The 13,559-nt window shown below is 46.2% G+C and overlaps 6 non-coding genes across 6 annotated transcripts; all 6 read left to right on the top strand.

Moving 5' to 3' along the window:
- The first annotated feature begins 70 nt into the window (after positions 1-70).
- On the top strand, positions 71-263 carry LOC130300479 (U2 spliceosomal RNA). Its single transcript, XR_008851331.1, has one exon. It is a non-coding gene; the product is annotated as a U2 spliceosomal RNA (small nuclear RNA).
- A 2,088-nt stretch (positions 264-2,351) lies between these two features.
- Positions 2,352-2,542, top strand: LOC130300527 (U2 spliceosomal RNA). Its single transcript, XR_008851371.1, has one exon. It is a non-coding gene; the product is annotated as a U2 spliceosomal RNA (small nuclear RNA).
- Positions 2,543-4,635: 2,093 nt separating this feature from the next.
- LOC130300530 (U2 spliceosomal RNA) lies at positions 4,636-4,826 on the top strand. The gene has a single exon (XR_008851374.1). It is a non-coding gene; the product is annotated as a U2 spliceosomal RNA (small nuclear RNA).
- Positions 4,827-6,909: 2,083 nt separating this feature from the next.
- On the top strand, positions 6,910-7,100 carry LOC130300526 (U2 spliceosomal RNA). Its single transcript, XR_008851370.1, has one exon. It is a non-coding gene; the product is annotated as a U2 spliceosomal RNA (small nuclear RNA).
- A 2,082-nt stretch (positions 7,101-9,182) lies between these two features.
- LOC130300525 (U2 spliceosomal RNA) lies at positions 9,183-9,373 on the top strand. Its single transcript, XR_008851369.1, has one exon. It is a non-coding gene; the product is annotated as a U2 spliceosomal RNA (small nuclear RNA).
- Positions 9,374-11,465: 2,092 nt separating this feature from the next.
- On the top strand, positions 11,466-11,656 carry LOC130300524 (U2 spliceosomal RNA). Its single transcript, XR_008851368.1, has one exon. It is a non-coding gene; the product is annotated as a U2 spliceosomal RNA (small nuclear RNA).
- Positions 11,657-13,559: the final 1,903 nt, after the last annotated feature.

Genomic DNA, 13,559 nt, shown 5'->3' with positions numbered 1-13,559 from the left:
AGCCTCCCTGACAGCAAGCAGTGATAGTGCCCATGAAGGGGACCTTGTTGGGCCCGCCCCTTTCACGGTTATCGCTTCTCGGCCTTTTGGCTAAGATCAAGTGTAGTATCTGTTCTTATCAGTTTAATATCTGATACGTCCCCTATCTGGGGACCATATATTAAATGGATTTTTGAGAACGGGGGCCGATTTCGAAGCTTGCTTCCGTCGCCCTATGCATTGACCCGATATGGCAGTATCTTCGGGTACGCAGTGCACCACCCCCTTACAGGGTTAAAAAGAAAGATTCCTACTTTCATTGCTACCTGCTTGCTGGCTAGCCAGCTAGCCAGCCCTGTGGGCCTTGCTGCTGCTGCAGCCAAAAAACAAAAGGTGGTGCTGCTGCTGCTGCTTCTGCTTCTGCTTGTGTCTGGCCCCTGTTGGAGCGTCCAGGCACAGGACTTCTGCTGCTGCTGACTAAATGGCCTCCTTAATTGGATCATTTGAGTAGCCAGCACACCTGTGCAGGTAGGGCATGACATGATAGGCAGCTGCCCTTGATAGCGGGTGGGTGCTGAATGTTCCTAATTGACAAAATAAGATTAATGCTTATGAAGAAATATAAAATCTCATCCATTCCCCAATATCGCGCCACACCCCCTACCCCTTAATTCCCTGGTTGAACTTGATGGACATATGTCTTTTTTCGACCGTACTAACTATGTAACTATGTAACATAACATGGGGGGGGGGGGGGGGGTCTCCTGGCTGTTCACACAGGTGTGTCATTGCTGTACATTGACCATGCATTGCTTCTGTGGTATTGCAAAGGCAAAGACAAATGCTTCCAGCCATCCATTGCACTAATGGATTGGTCATCAGCTGGCTGTCTATGTCCCGCATCAATATAGACCAAAGTACAGAGGGTTAGGCTATGCTATTGTGCACCTACCTGATGCATCAGAAGGTGCGAGGCCCTTGCTAAATTCTGTGCACAGACTTTGAGATCTATGCTTTAGACTGTATCTAAACCTGCTCCAACATGGACTGACATTCTGGCCTACTTTCAGCCGATGCGACTTGTCTGGCGCTGAACAGTCGCTTTTTATGTATTCAGCACCTATGTATAATGTTGTAAAAATGCTCTAGAAGCTAAAGTCGCAGAAATGTCACACATATTTGGCCTGCAACTTTCTGTGCGACAAATTCAGACAGGAAAAATCAGTATAAATCCTTAGAAAATTATCCCCCAGTGTCTCCATCTGCTGGCGGTATTGAATAAGCATTGCTGCACTGATGGGGTATGCATTAGACGAAAAAAAAGAAGAAAAAGAAGAATAATACGCCCAGAAAAGAGGCGAAAAGGAGAAAAACGTAAAAAAACTTGAAAAAAAAGTAAGAGGAAGAGAAGGGAAAAAAAGGTGGAAATGGGTTTAAAAGTGATTTCGGCGGAGAAATATATATATATATATATATATATATATATATATATATATATACGCGCACACACACACATAGATATAAACGTATTCTCCGTTGAGATATTGCAGCCGCTGCTGTGTCCAGGCCCAGGAGCCTTAGCACTGTGCTGTGATGTCACTCAATACCACTGACATCACTAGGTGTAAACAACATCTCTCCTTTGCTGTGTATGTGACTATGGAGCTGTTTGGTGATGTCGTCTATTACGGCCTTCATAGAAGCAACAGGAGATTGTTGCATCCATCTAGAACCCTCAGAACTACAGTGCTATGATGTCACTCACTTCCACAGGCCTTGCAGAGTGTAAACAACAACAACCCAGCTTTGTTGTGTATGTAACCATAGGGATTTGTGATGTCACCTAGAACCTTCACAGCAGCGACAGCTTTATGAGGAGCATCAGCACTGCTCTGCCTGAGCAGAACCATCACCGCCATAGGTTGTCAAATAACCCGGATTTAACCCACACAGGTAAGTCCAATGGGGTGCAGGCATGTCCTCTATGCTTACAGCTTCCCGTGGGTGTTGGTTTGATACCGTTTGGGGACAGCCAAGGAGGCATCTGCAGGCAACAAAGGTAGGTGTGTGCTTGTGTGTGTGTTTCCTATGCAGATCCTAAGCCCAGTGTCACATGCAAGTAGGAGGAGTAAGAAGGGTTCCTGGCAAATCCGGGTTATGGATTGCATTTAAAAAGGCCCCGTGGGAGTGCAATGGGCCCCTGTCTTGCTGCTTAGCAATAATGGTATGGGTTTAGGTTCTGCTGTGTGTACTGGTGGTTGACTGCCCCCCAGCCCAGAGTGTGCATGGAAAATTGTCTGGCAGCCTCCCTGACAGCAAGCAGTGATAGTGCCCATGAAGGGGACCTTGTTGGGCCCGCCCCTTTCACGGTTATCGCTTCTCGGCCTTTTGGCTAAGATCAAGTGTAGTATCTGTTCTTATCAGTTTAATATCTGATACGTCCCCTATCTGGGGACCATATATTAAATGGATTTTTGAGAACGGGGGCCGATTTCGAAGCTTGCTTCCGTCGCCCTATGCATTGACCCGATATGGCAGTATCTTCGGGTACAGTGCACCACCCCCTTACAGGGTTAAAAAGAAAGATTCCTACTTTCATTGCTACCTGCTTGCTGGCTAGCCAGCTAGCCAGCCCTGTGGGCCTTGCTGCTGCTGCAGCCAAAAAACAAAAGGTGGTGCTGCTGCTGCTTCTGCTGCTTCTGCTTCTGCTTGTGTCTGGCCCCTGTTGGAGCGTCCAGGCACAGGACTTCTGCTGCTGCTGACTAAATGGCCTCCTTAATTGGATCATTTGAGTAGCCAGCACACCTGTGCAGGTAGGGCATGACATGATAGGCAGCTGCCTTGATAGCGGGTGGGTGCTGAATGTTCCTAATTGACAAAATAAGATTAATGCTTATGAAGAAATATAAAATCTCATCCCTTCCCCAATATCGCGCCACACCCCTACCCCTTAATTCCCTGGTTGAACTTGATGGACATATGTCTTTTTTCGACCGTACTAACTATGTAACTATGTAACATAACATGGGGGGGGGGGGGGGGTCTCCTGGCTGTTCACACAGGTGTGTCATTGCTGTACATTGACCATGCATTGCTTCTGTGGTATTGCAAAGGCAAAGACAAATGCTTCCAGCCATCCATTGCACTAATGGATTGGTCATCAGCTGGCTGTCTATGTCCCGCATCAATATAGACCAAAGTACAGAGGGTTAGGCTATGCTATTGTGCACCTACCTGATGCATCAGAAGGTGCGAGGCCCTTGCTAAATTCTGTGCACAGACTTTGAGATCTATGCTTTAGACTGTATCTAAACCTGCTCCAACATGGACTGACATTCTGGCCTACTTTCAGCCGATGCGACTTGTCTGGCGCTGAACAGTCGCTTTTTATGTATTCAGCACCTATGTATAATGTTGTAAAAATGCTCTAGAAGCTAAAGTCGCAGAAATGTCACACATATTTGGCCTGCAACTTTCTGTGCGACAAATTCAGACAGGAAAAATCAGTATAAATCCTTAGAAAATTATCCCCCAGTGTCTCCATCTGCTGGCGGTATTGAATAAGCATTGCTGCACTGATGGGGTATGCATTAGACGAAAAAAAAGAAGAAAAAGAAGAATAATACGCCCAGAAAAGAGGCGAAAAGGAGAAAAACGTAAAAAAACGTGAAAAAAAAGTAAGAGGAAGAGAAGGGAAAAAAAGGTGGAAATGGGTTTAAAAGTGATTTCGGCGGAGAAATATATATATATATATATATATATATATATATATATATATATATACGCGCACACACACACATATATATAAACGTATTCTCCGTTGAGATATTGCAGCCGCTGCTGTGTCCAGGCCCAGGAGCCTTAGCACTGTGCTGTGATGTCACTCAATACCACTGACATCACTAGGTGTAAACAACATCTCTCCTTTGCTGTGTATGTGACTATGGAGCTGTTTGGTGATGTCGTCTATTACGGCCTTCATAGAAGCAACAGGAGATTGTTGCATCCATCTAGAACCCTCAGAACTACAGTGCTATGATGTCACTCACTTCCACAGGCCTTGCAGAGTGTAAACAACAACAACCCAGCTTTGTTGTGTATGTAACCATAGGGATTTGTGATGTCACCTAGAACCTTCACAGCAGCGACAGCTTTATGAGGAGCATCAGCACTGCTCTGCCTGAGCAGAACCATCACCGCCATAGGTTGTCAAATAACCCGGATTTAACCCACACAGGTAAGTCCAATGGGGTGCAGGCATGTCCTCTATGCTTACAGCTTCCCGTGGGTGTTGGTTTGATACCGTTTGGGGACAGCCAAGGAGGCATCTGCAGGCAACAAAGGTAGGTGTGTGCTTGTGTGTGTGTTTCCTATGCAGATCCTAAGCCCAGTGTCACATGCAAGTAGGAGGAGTAAGAAGGGTTCCTGGCAAATCCGGGTTATGGATTGCATTTAAAAAGGCCCCGTGGGAGTGCAATGGGCCCCTGTCTTGCTGCTTAGCAATAATGGTATGGGTTTAGGTTCTGCTGTGTGTACTGGTGGTTGACTGCCCCCCAGCCCAGAGTGTGCATGGAAAATTGTCTGGCAGCCTCCCTGACAGCAAGCAGTGATAGTGCCCATGAAGGGGACCTTGTTGGGCCCGCCACTTTCACGGTTATCGCTTCTTGGCCTTTTGGCTAAGATCAAGTGTAGTATCTGTTCTTATCAGTTTAATATCTGATACGTCCCCTATCTGGGGACCATATATTAAATGGATTTTTGAGAACGGGGGCCGATTTCGAAGCTTGCTTCCGTCGCCCTATGCATTGACCCGATATGGCAGTATCTTCGGGTACAGTGCACCACCCCCTTACAGGGTTAAAAAGAAAGATTCCTACTTTCATTGCTACCTGCTTGCTGGCTAGCCAGCTAGCCAGCCCTGTGGGCCTTGCTGCTGCTGCAGCCAAAAAACAAAAGGTGGTGCTGCTGCTGCTTCTGCTGCTTCTGCTTCTGCTTGTGTCTGGCCCCTGTTGGAGCGTCCAGGCACAGGACTTCTGCTGCTGCTGACTAAATGGCCTCCTTAATTGGATCATTTGAGTAGCCAGCACACCTGTGCAGGTAGGGCATGACATGATAGGCAGCTGCCTTGATAGCGGGTGGGTGCTGAATGTTCCTAATTGACAAAATAAGATTAATGCTTATGAAGAAATATAAAATCTCATCCCTTCCCCAATATCGCGCCACACCCCTACCCCTTAATTCCCTGGTTGAACTTGATGGACATATGTCTTTTTTCGACCGTACTAACTATGTAACTATGTAACATAACATGGGGGGGGGGGGGGGGTCTCCTGGCTGTTCACACAGGTGTGTCATTGCTGTACATTGACCATGCATTGCTTCTGTGGTATTGCAAAGGCAAAGACAAATGCTTCCAGCCATCCATTGCACTAATGGATTGGTCATCAGCTGGCTGTCTATGTCCCGCATCAATATAGACCAAAGTACAGAGGGTTAGGCTATGCTATTGTGCACCTACCTGATGCATCAGAAGGTGCGAGGCCCTTGCTAAATTCTGTGCACAGACTTTGAGATCTATGCTTTAGACTGTATCTAAACCTGCTCCAACATGGACTGACATTCTGGCCTACTTTCAGCCGATGCGACTTGTCTGGCGCTGAACAGTCGCTTTTTATGTATTCAGCACCTATGTATAATGTTGTAAAAATGCTCTAGAAGCTAAAGTCGCAGAAATGTCACACATATTTGGCCAGCAACTTTCTGTGCGACAAATTCAGACAGGAAAAATCAGTATAAATCCTTAGAAAATTATCCCCCAGTGTCTCCATCTGCTGGCGGTATTGAATAAGCATTGCTGCACTGATGGGGTATGCATTAGACGAAAAAAAAGAAGAAAAAGAAGAATAATACGCCCAGAAAAGAGGCGAAAAGGAGAAAAACGTAAAAAAACGTGAAAAAAAAGTAAGAGGAAGAGAAGGGAAAAAAAGGTGGAAATGGGTTTAAAAGTGATTTCGGCGGAGAAATATATATATATATATATATATATATATATATATACGCGCACACACACACATAGATATAAACGTATTCTCCGTTGAGATATTGCAGCCGCTGCTGTGTCCAGGCCCAGGAGCCTTAGCACTGTGCTGTGATGTCACTCAATACCACTGACATCACTAGGTGTAAACAACATCTCTCCTTTGCTGTGTATGTGACTATGGAGCTGTTTGGTGATGTCGTCTATTACGGCCTTCATAGAAGCAACAGGAGATTGTTGCATCCATCTAGAACCCTCAGAACTACAGTGCTATGATGTCACTCACTTCCACAGGCCTTGCAGAGTGTAAACAACAACAACCCAGCTTTGTTGTGTATGTAACCATAGGGATTTGTGATGTCACCTAGAACCTTCACAGCAGCGACAGCTTTATGAGGAGCATCAGCACTGCTCTGCCTGAGCAGAACCATCACCGCCATAGGTTGTCAAATAACCCGGATTTAACCCACACAGGTAAGTCCAATGGGGTGCAGGCATGTCCTCTATGCTTACAGCTTCCCGTGGGTGTTGGTTTGATACCGTTTGGGGACAGCCAAGGAGGCATCTGCAGGCAACAAAGGTAGGTGTGTGCTTGTGTGTGTGTTTCCTATGCAGATCCTAAGCCCAGTGTCACATGCAAGTAGGAGGAGTAAGAAGGGTTCCTGGCAAATCCAGGTTATGGATTGCATTTAAAAAGGCCCCGTGGGAGTGCAATGGGCCCCTGTCTTGCTGCTTAGCAATAATGGTATGGGTTTAGGTTCTGCTGTGTGTACTGGTGGTTGACTGCCCCCCAGCCCAGAGTGTGCATGGAAAATTGTCTGGCAGCCTCCCTGACAGCAAGCAGTGATAGTGCCCATGAAGGGGACCTTGTTGGGCCCGCCCCTTTCACGGTTATCGCTTCTCGGCCTTTTGGCTAAGATCAAGTGTAGTATCTGTTCTTATCAGTTTAATATCTGATACGTCCCCTATCTGGGGACCATATATTAAATGGATTTTTGAGAACGGGGGCCGATTTCGAAGCTTGCTTCCGTCGCCCTATGCATTGACCCGATATGGCAGTATCTTCGGGTACAGTGCACCACCCCCTTACAGGGTTAAAAAGAAAGATTCCTACTTTCATTGCTACCTGCTTGCTGGCTAGCCAGCTAGCCAGCCCTGTGGGCCTTGCTGCTGCTGCAGCCAAAAAACAAAAGGTGGTGCTGCTGCTGCTTCTGCTGCTTCTGCTTCTGCTTGTGTCTGGCCCCTGTTGGAGCGTCCAGGCACAGGACTTCTGCTGCTGCTGACTAAATGGCCTCCTTAATTGGATCATTTGAGTAGCCAGCACACCTGTGCAGGTAGGGCATGACATGATAGGCAGCTGCCTTGATAGCGGGTGGGTGCTGAATGTTCCTAATTGACAAAATAAGATTAATGCTTATGAAGAAATATAAAATCTCATCCCTTCCCCAATATCGCGCCACACCCCTACCCCTTAATTCCCTGGTTGAACTTGATGGACATATGTCTTTTTTCGACCGTACTAACTATTTAACTATGTAACATAACATGGGGGGGGGGGGGGGTCTCCTGGCTGTTCACACAGGTGTGTCATTGCTGTACATTGACCATGCATTGCTTCTGTGGTATTGCAAAGGCAAAGACAAATGCTTCCAGCCATCCATTGCACTAATGGATTGGTCATCAGCTGGCTGTCTATGTCCCGCATCAATATAGACCAAAGTACAGAGGGTTAGGCTATGCTATTGTGCACCTACCTGATGCATCAGAAGGTGCGAGGCCCTTGCTAAATTCTGTGCACAGACTTTGAGATCTATGCTTTAGACTGTATCTAAACCTGCTCCAACATGGACTGACATTCTGGCCTACTTTCAGCCGATGCGACTTGTCTGGCGCTGAACAGTCGCTTTTTATGTATTCAGCACCTATGTATAATGTTGTAAAAATGCTCTAGAAGCTAAAGTCGCAGAAATGTCACACATATTTGGCCTGCAACTTTCTGTGCGACAAATTCAGACAGGAAAAATCAGTATAAATCCTTAGAAAATTATCCCCCAGTGTCTCCATCTGCTGGCGGTATTGAATAAGCATTGCTGCACTGATGGGGTATGCATTAGACGAAAAAAAAGAAGAAAAAGAAGAATAATACGCCCAGAAAAGAGGCGAAAAGGAGAAAAACGTAAAAAAACGTGAAAAAAAAGTAAGAGGAAGAGAAGGGAAAAAAAGGTGGAAATGGGTTTAAAAGTGATTTCGGCGGAGAAATATATATATATATATATATATATATATATATATACGCGCACACACACACATAGATATAAACGTATTCTCCGTTGAGATATTGCAGCCGCTGCTGTGTCCAGGCCCAGGAGCCTTAGCACTGTGCTGTGATGTCACTCAATACCACTGACATCACTAGGTGTAAACAACATCTCTCCTTTGCTGTGTATGTGACTATGGAGCTGTTTGGTGATGTCGTCTATTACGGCCTTCATAGAAGCAACAGGAGATTGTTGCATCCATCTAGAACCCTCAGAACTACAGTGCTATGATGTCACTCACTTCCACAGGCCTTGCAGAGTGTAAACAACAACAACCCAGCTTTGTTGTGTATGTAACCATAGGGATTTGTGATGTCACCTAGAACCTTCACAGCAGCGACAGCTTTATGAGGAGCATCAGCACTGCTCTGCCTGAGCAGAACCATCACCGCCATAGGTTGTCAAATAACCCGGATTTAACCCACACAGGTAAGTCCAATGGGGTGCAGGCATGTCCTCTATGCTTACAGCTTCCCGTGGGTGTTGGTTTGATACCGTTTGGGGACAGCCAAGGAGGCATCTGCAGGCAACAAAGGTAGGTGTGTGCTTGTGTGTGTGTTTCCTATGCAGATCCTAAGCCCAGTGTCACATGCAAGTAGGAGGAGTAAGAAGGGTTCCTGGCAAATCCGGGTTATGGATTGCATTTAAAAAGGCCCCGTGGGAGTGCAATGGGCCCCTGTCTTGCTGCTTAGCAATAATGGTATGGGTTTAGGTTCTGCTGTGTGTACTGGTGGTTGACTGCCCCCCAGCCCAGAGTGTGCATGGAAAATTGTCTGGCAGCCTCCCTGACAGCAAGCAGTGATAGTGCCCATGAAGGGGACCTTGTTGGGCCCGCCCCTTTCACGGTTATCGCTTCTCGGCCTTTTGGCTAAGATCAAGTGTAGTATCTGTTCTTATCAGTTTAATATCTGATACGTCCCCTATCTGGGGACCATATATTAAATGGATTTTTGAGAACGGGGGCCGATTTCGAAGCTTGCTTCCGTCGCCCTATGCATTGACCCGATATGGCAGTATCTTCGGGTACAGTGCACCACCCCCTTACAGGGTTAAAAAGAAAGATTCCTACTTTCATTGCTACCTGCTTGTTGGCTAGCCAGCTAGCCAGCCCTGTGGGCCTTGCTGCTGCTGCAGCCAAAAAACAAAAGGTGGTGCTGCTGCTGCTTCTGCTGCTTCTGCTTCTGCTTGTGTCTGGCCCCTGTTGGAGCGTCCAGGCACAGGACTTCTGCTGCTGCTGACTAAATGGCCTCCTTAATTGGATCATTTGAGTAGCCAGCACACCTGTGCAGGTAGGGCATGACATGATAGGCAGCTGCCTTGATAGCGGGTGGGTGCTGAATGTTCCTAATTGACAAAATAAGATTAATGCTTATGAAGAAATATAAAATCTCATCCCTTCCCCAATATCGCGCCACACCCCTACCCCTTAATTCCCTGGTTGAACTTGATGGACATATGTCTTTTTTCGACCGTACTAACTATGTAACTATGTAACATAACATGGGGGGGGGGGGGGGGGGGTCTCCTGGCTGTTCACACAGGTGTGTCATTGCTGTACATTGACCATGCATTGCTTCTGTGGTATTGCAAAGGCAAAGACAAATGCTTCCAGCCATCCATTGCACTAATGGATTGGTCATCAGCTGGCTGTCTATGTCCCGCATCAATATAGACCAAAGTACAGAGGGTTAGGCTATGCTATTGTGCACCTACCTGATGCATCAGAAGGTGCGAGGCCCTTGCTAAATTCTGTGCACAGACTTTGAGATCTATGCTTTAGACTGTATCTAAACCTGCTCCAACATGGACTGACATTCTGGCCTACTTTCAGCCGATGCGACTTGTCTGGCGCTGAACAGTCGCTTTTTATGTATTCAGCACCTATGTATAATGTTGTAAAAATGCTCTAGAAGCTAAAGTCGCAGAAATGTCACACATATTTGGCCTGCAACTTTCTGTGCGACAAATTCAGACAGGAAAAATCAGTATAAATCCTTAGAAAATTATCCCCCAGTGTCTCCATCTGCTGGCGGTATTGAATAAGCATTGCTGCACTGATGGGGTATGCATTAGACGAAAAAAAAGAAGAAAAAGAAGAATAATACGCCCAGAAAAGAGGCGAAAAGGAGAAAAACGTAAAAAAACGTGAAAAAAAAGTAAGAGGAAGAGAAGGGAAAAAAAGGTGGAAATGGGTTTAAAAGTGATTTCGGCGGAGAAATATATATATATATATATATATATATATATATATATATATACGCGCACACACACACATAGATATAAACGTATTCTCCGTTGAGATATTGCAGCCGCTGCTGTGTCCAGGCCCAGGAGCCTTAGCACTGTGCTGTGATGTCACTCAATACCACTGACATCACTAGGTGTAAACAACATCTCTCCTTTGCTGTGTATGTGACTATGGAGCTGTTTGGTGATGTCGTCTATTACGGCCTTCATAGAAGCAACAGGAGATTGTTGCATCCATCTAGAACCCTCAGAACTACAGTGCTATGATGTCACTCACTTCCACAGGCCTTGCAGAGTGTAAACAACAACAACCCAGCTTTGTTGTGTATGTAACCATAGGGATTTGTGATGTCACCTAGAACCTTCACAGCAGCGACAGCTTTATGAGGAGCATCAGCACTGCTCTGCCTGAGCAGAACCATCACCGCCATAGGTTGTCAAATAACCCGGATTTAACCCACACAGGTAAGTCCAATGGGGTGCAGGCATGTCCTCTATGCTTACAGCTTCCCGTGGGTGTTGGTTTGATACCGTTTGGGGACAGCCAAGGAGGCATCTGCAGGCAACAAAGGTAGGTGTGTGCTTGTGTGTGTGTTTCCTATGCAGATCCTAAGCCCAGTGTCACATGCAAGTAGGAGGAGTAAGAAGGGTTCCTGGCAAATCCGGGTTATGGATTGCATTTAAAAAGGCCCCGTGGGAGTGCAATGGGCCCCTGTCTTGCTGCTTAGCAATAATGGTATGGGTTTAGGTTCTGCTGTGTGTACTGGTGGTTGACTGCCCCCCAGCCCAGAGTGTGCATGGAAAATTGTCTGGCAGCCTCCCTGACAGCAAGCAGTGATAGTGCCCATGAAGGGGACCTTGTTGGGCCCGCCCCTTTCACGGTTATCGCTTCTCGGCCTTTTGGCTAAGATCAAGTGTAGTATCTGTTCTTATCAGTTTAATATCTGATACGTCCCCTATCTGGGGACCATATATTAAATGGATTTTTGAGAACGGGGGCCGATTTCGAAGCTTGCTTCCGTCGCCCTATGCATTGACCCGATATGGCAGTATCTTCGGGTACAGTGCACCACCCCCTTACAGGGTTAAAAAGAAAGATTCCTACTTTCATTGCTACCTGCTTGCTGGCTAGCCAGCTAGCCAGCCCTGTGGGCCTTGCTGCTGCTGCAGCCAAAAAACAAAAGGTGGTGCTGCTGCTGCTTCTGCTGCTTCTGCTTCTGCTTGTGTCTGGCCCCTGTTGGAGCGTCCAGGCACAGGACTTCTGCTGCTGCTGACTAAATGGCCTCCTTAATTGGATCATTTGAGTAGCCAGCACACCTGTGCAGGTAGGGCATGACATGATAGGCAGCTGCCTTGATAGCGGGTGGGTGCTGAATGTTCCTAATTGACAAAATAAGATTAATGCTTATGAAGAAATATAAAATCTCATCCCTTCCCCAATATCGTGCCACACCCCTACCCCTTAATTCCCTGGTTGAACTTGATGGACATATGTCTTTTTTCGACCGTACTAACTATGTAACTATGTAACATAACATGGGGGGGGGGGGGTCTCCTGGCTGTTCACACAGGTGTGTCATTGCTGTACATTGACCATGCATTGCTTCTGTGGTATTGCAAAGGCAAAGACAAATGCTTCCAGCCATCCATTGCACTAATGGATTGGTCATCAGCTGGCTGTCTATGTCCCGCATCAATATAGACCAAAGTACAGAGGGTTAGGCTATGCTATTGTGCACCTACCTGATGCATCAGAAGGTGCGAGGCCCTTGCTAAATTCTGTGCACAGACTTTGAGATCTATGCTTTAGACTGTATCTAAACCTGCTCCAACATGGACTGACATTCTGGCCTACTTTCAGCCGATGCGACTTGTCTGGCGCTGAACAGTCGCTTTTTATGTATTCAGCACCTATGTATAATGTTGTAAAAATGCTCTAGAAGCTAAAGTCGCAGAAATGTCACACATATTTGGCCTGCAACTTTCTGTGCGACAAATTCAGACAGGAAAAATCAGTATAAATCCTTAGAAAATTATCCCCCAGTGTCTCCATCTGCTGGCGGTATTGAATAAGCATTGCTGCACTGATGGGGTATGCATTAGACGAAAAAAAAGAAGAAAAAGAAGAATAATACGCCCAGAAAAGAGGCGAAAAGGAGAAAAACGTAAAAAAACGTGAAAAAAAAGTAAGAGGAAGAGAAGGGAAAAAAAGGTGGAAATGGGTTTAAAAGTGATTTCGGCGGAGAAATATATATATATATATATATATATATATATATATATATATATACACGCGCACACACACACATAGATATAAACGTATTCTCCGTTGAGATATTGCAGCCGCTGCTGTGTCCAGGCCCAGGAGCCTTAGCACTGTGCTGTGATGTCACTCAATACCACTGACATCACTAGGTGTAAACAACATCTCTCCTTTGCTGTGTATGTGACTATGGAGCTGTTTGGTGATGTCGTCTATTACGGCCTTCATAGAAGCAACAGGAGATTGTTGCATCCATCTAGAACCCTCAGAACTACAGTGCTATGATGTCACTCACTTCCACAGGCCTTGCAGAGTGTAAACAACAACAACCCAGCTTTGTTGTGTATGTAACCATAGGGATTTGTGATGTCACCTAGAACCTTCACAGCAGCGACAGCTTTATGAGGAGCATCAGCACTGCTCTGCCTGAGCAGAACCATCACCGCCATAGGTTGTCAAATAACCCGGATTTAACCCACACAGGTAAGTCCAATGGGGTGCAGGCATGTCCTCTATGCTTACAGCTTCCCGTGGGTGTTGGTTTGATACCGTTTGGGGACAGCCAAGGAGGCATCTGCAGGCAACAAAGGTAGGTGTGTGCTTGTGTGTGTGTTTCCTATGCAGATCCTAAGCCCAGTGTCACATGCAAGTAGGAGGAGTAAGAAGGGTTCCTGGCAAATCCGGGTTATGGATTGCATTTAAAAAGGCCCCGTGG

Source organism: Hyla sarda, unplaced genomic scaffold, assembly GCF_029499605.1.
Source record: "Hyla sarda isolate aHylSar1 unplaced genomic scaffold, aHylSar1.hap1 scaffold_1085, whole genome shotgun sequence".
In the NCBI taxonomy this organism is placed as follows: Eukaryota; Metazoa; Chordata; class Amphibia; order Anura; family Hylidae; genus Hyla; species Hyla sarda.
This window is presented reverse-complemented; position numbering and strand designations above follow the sequence as displayed.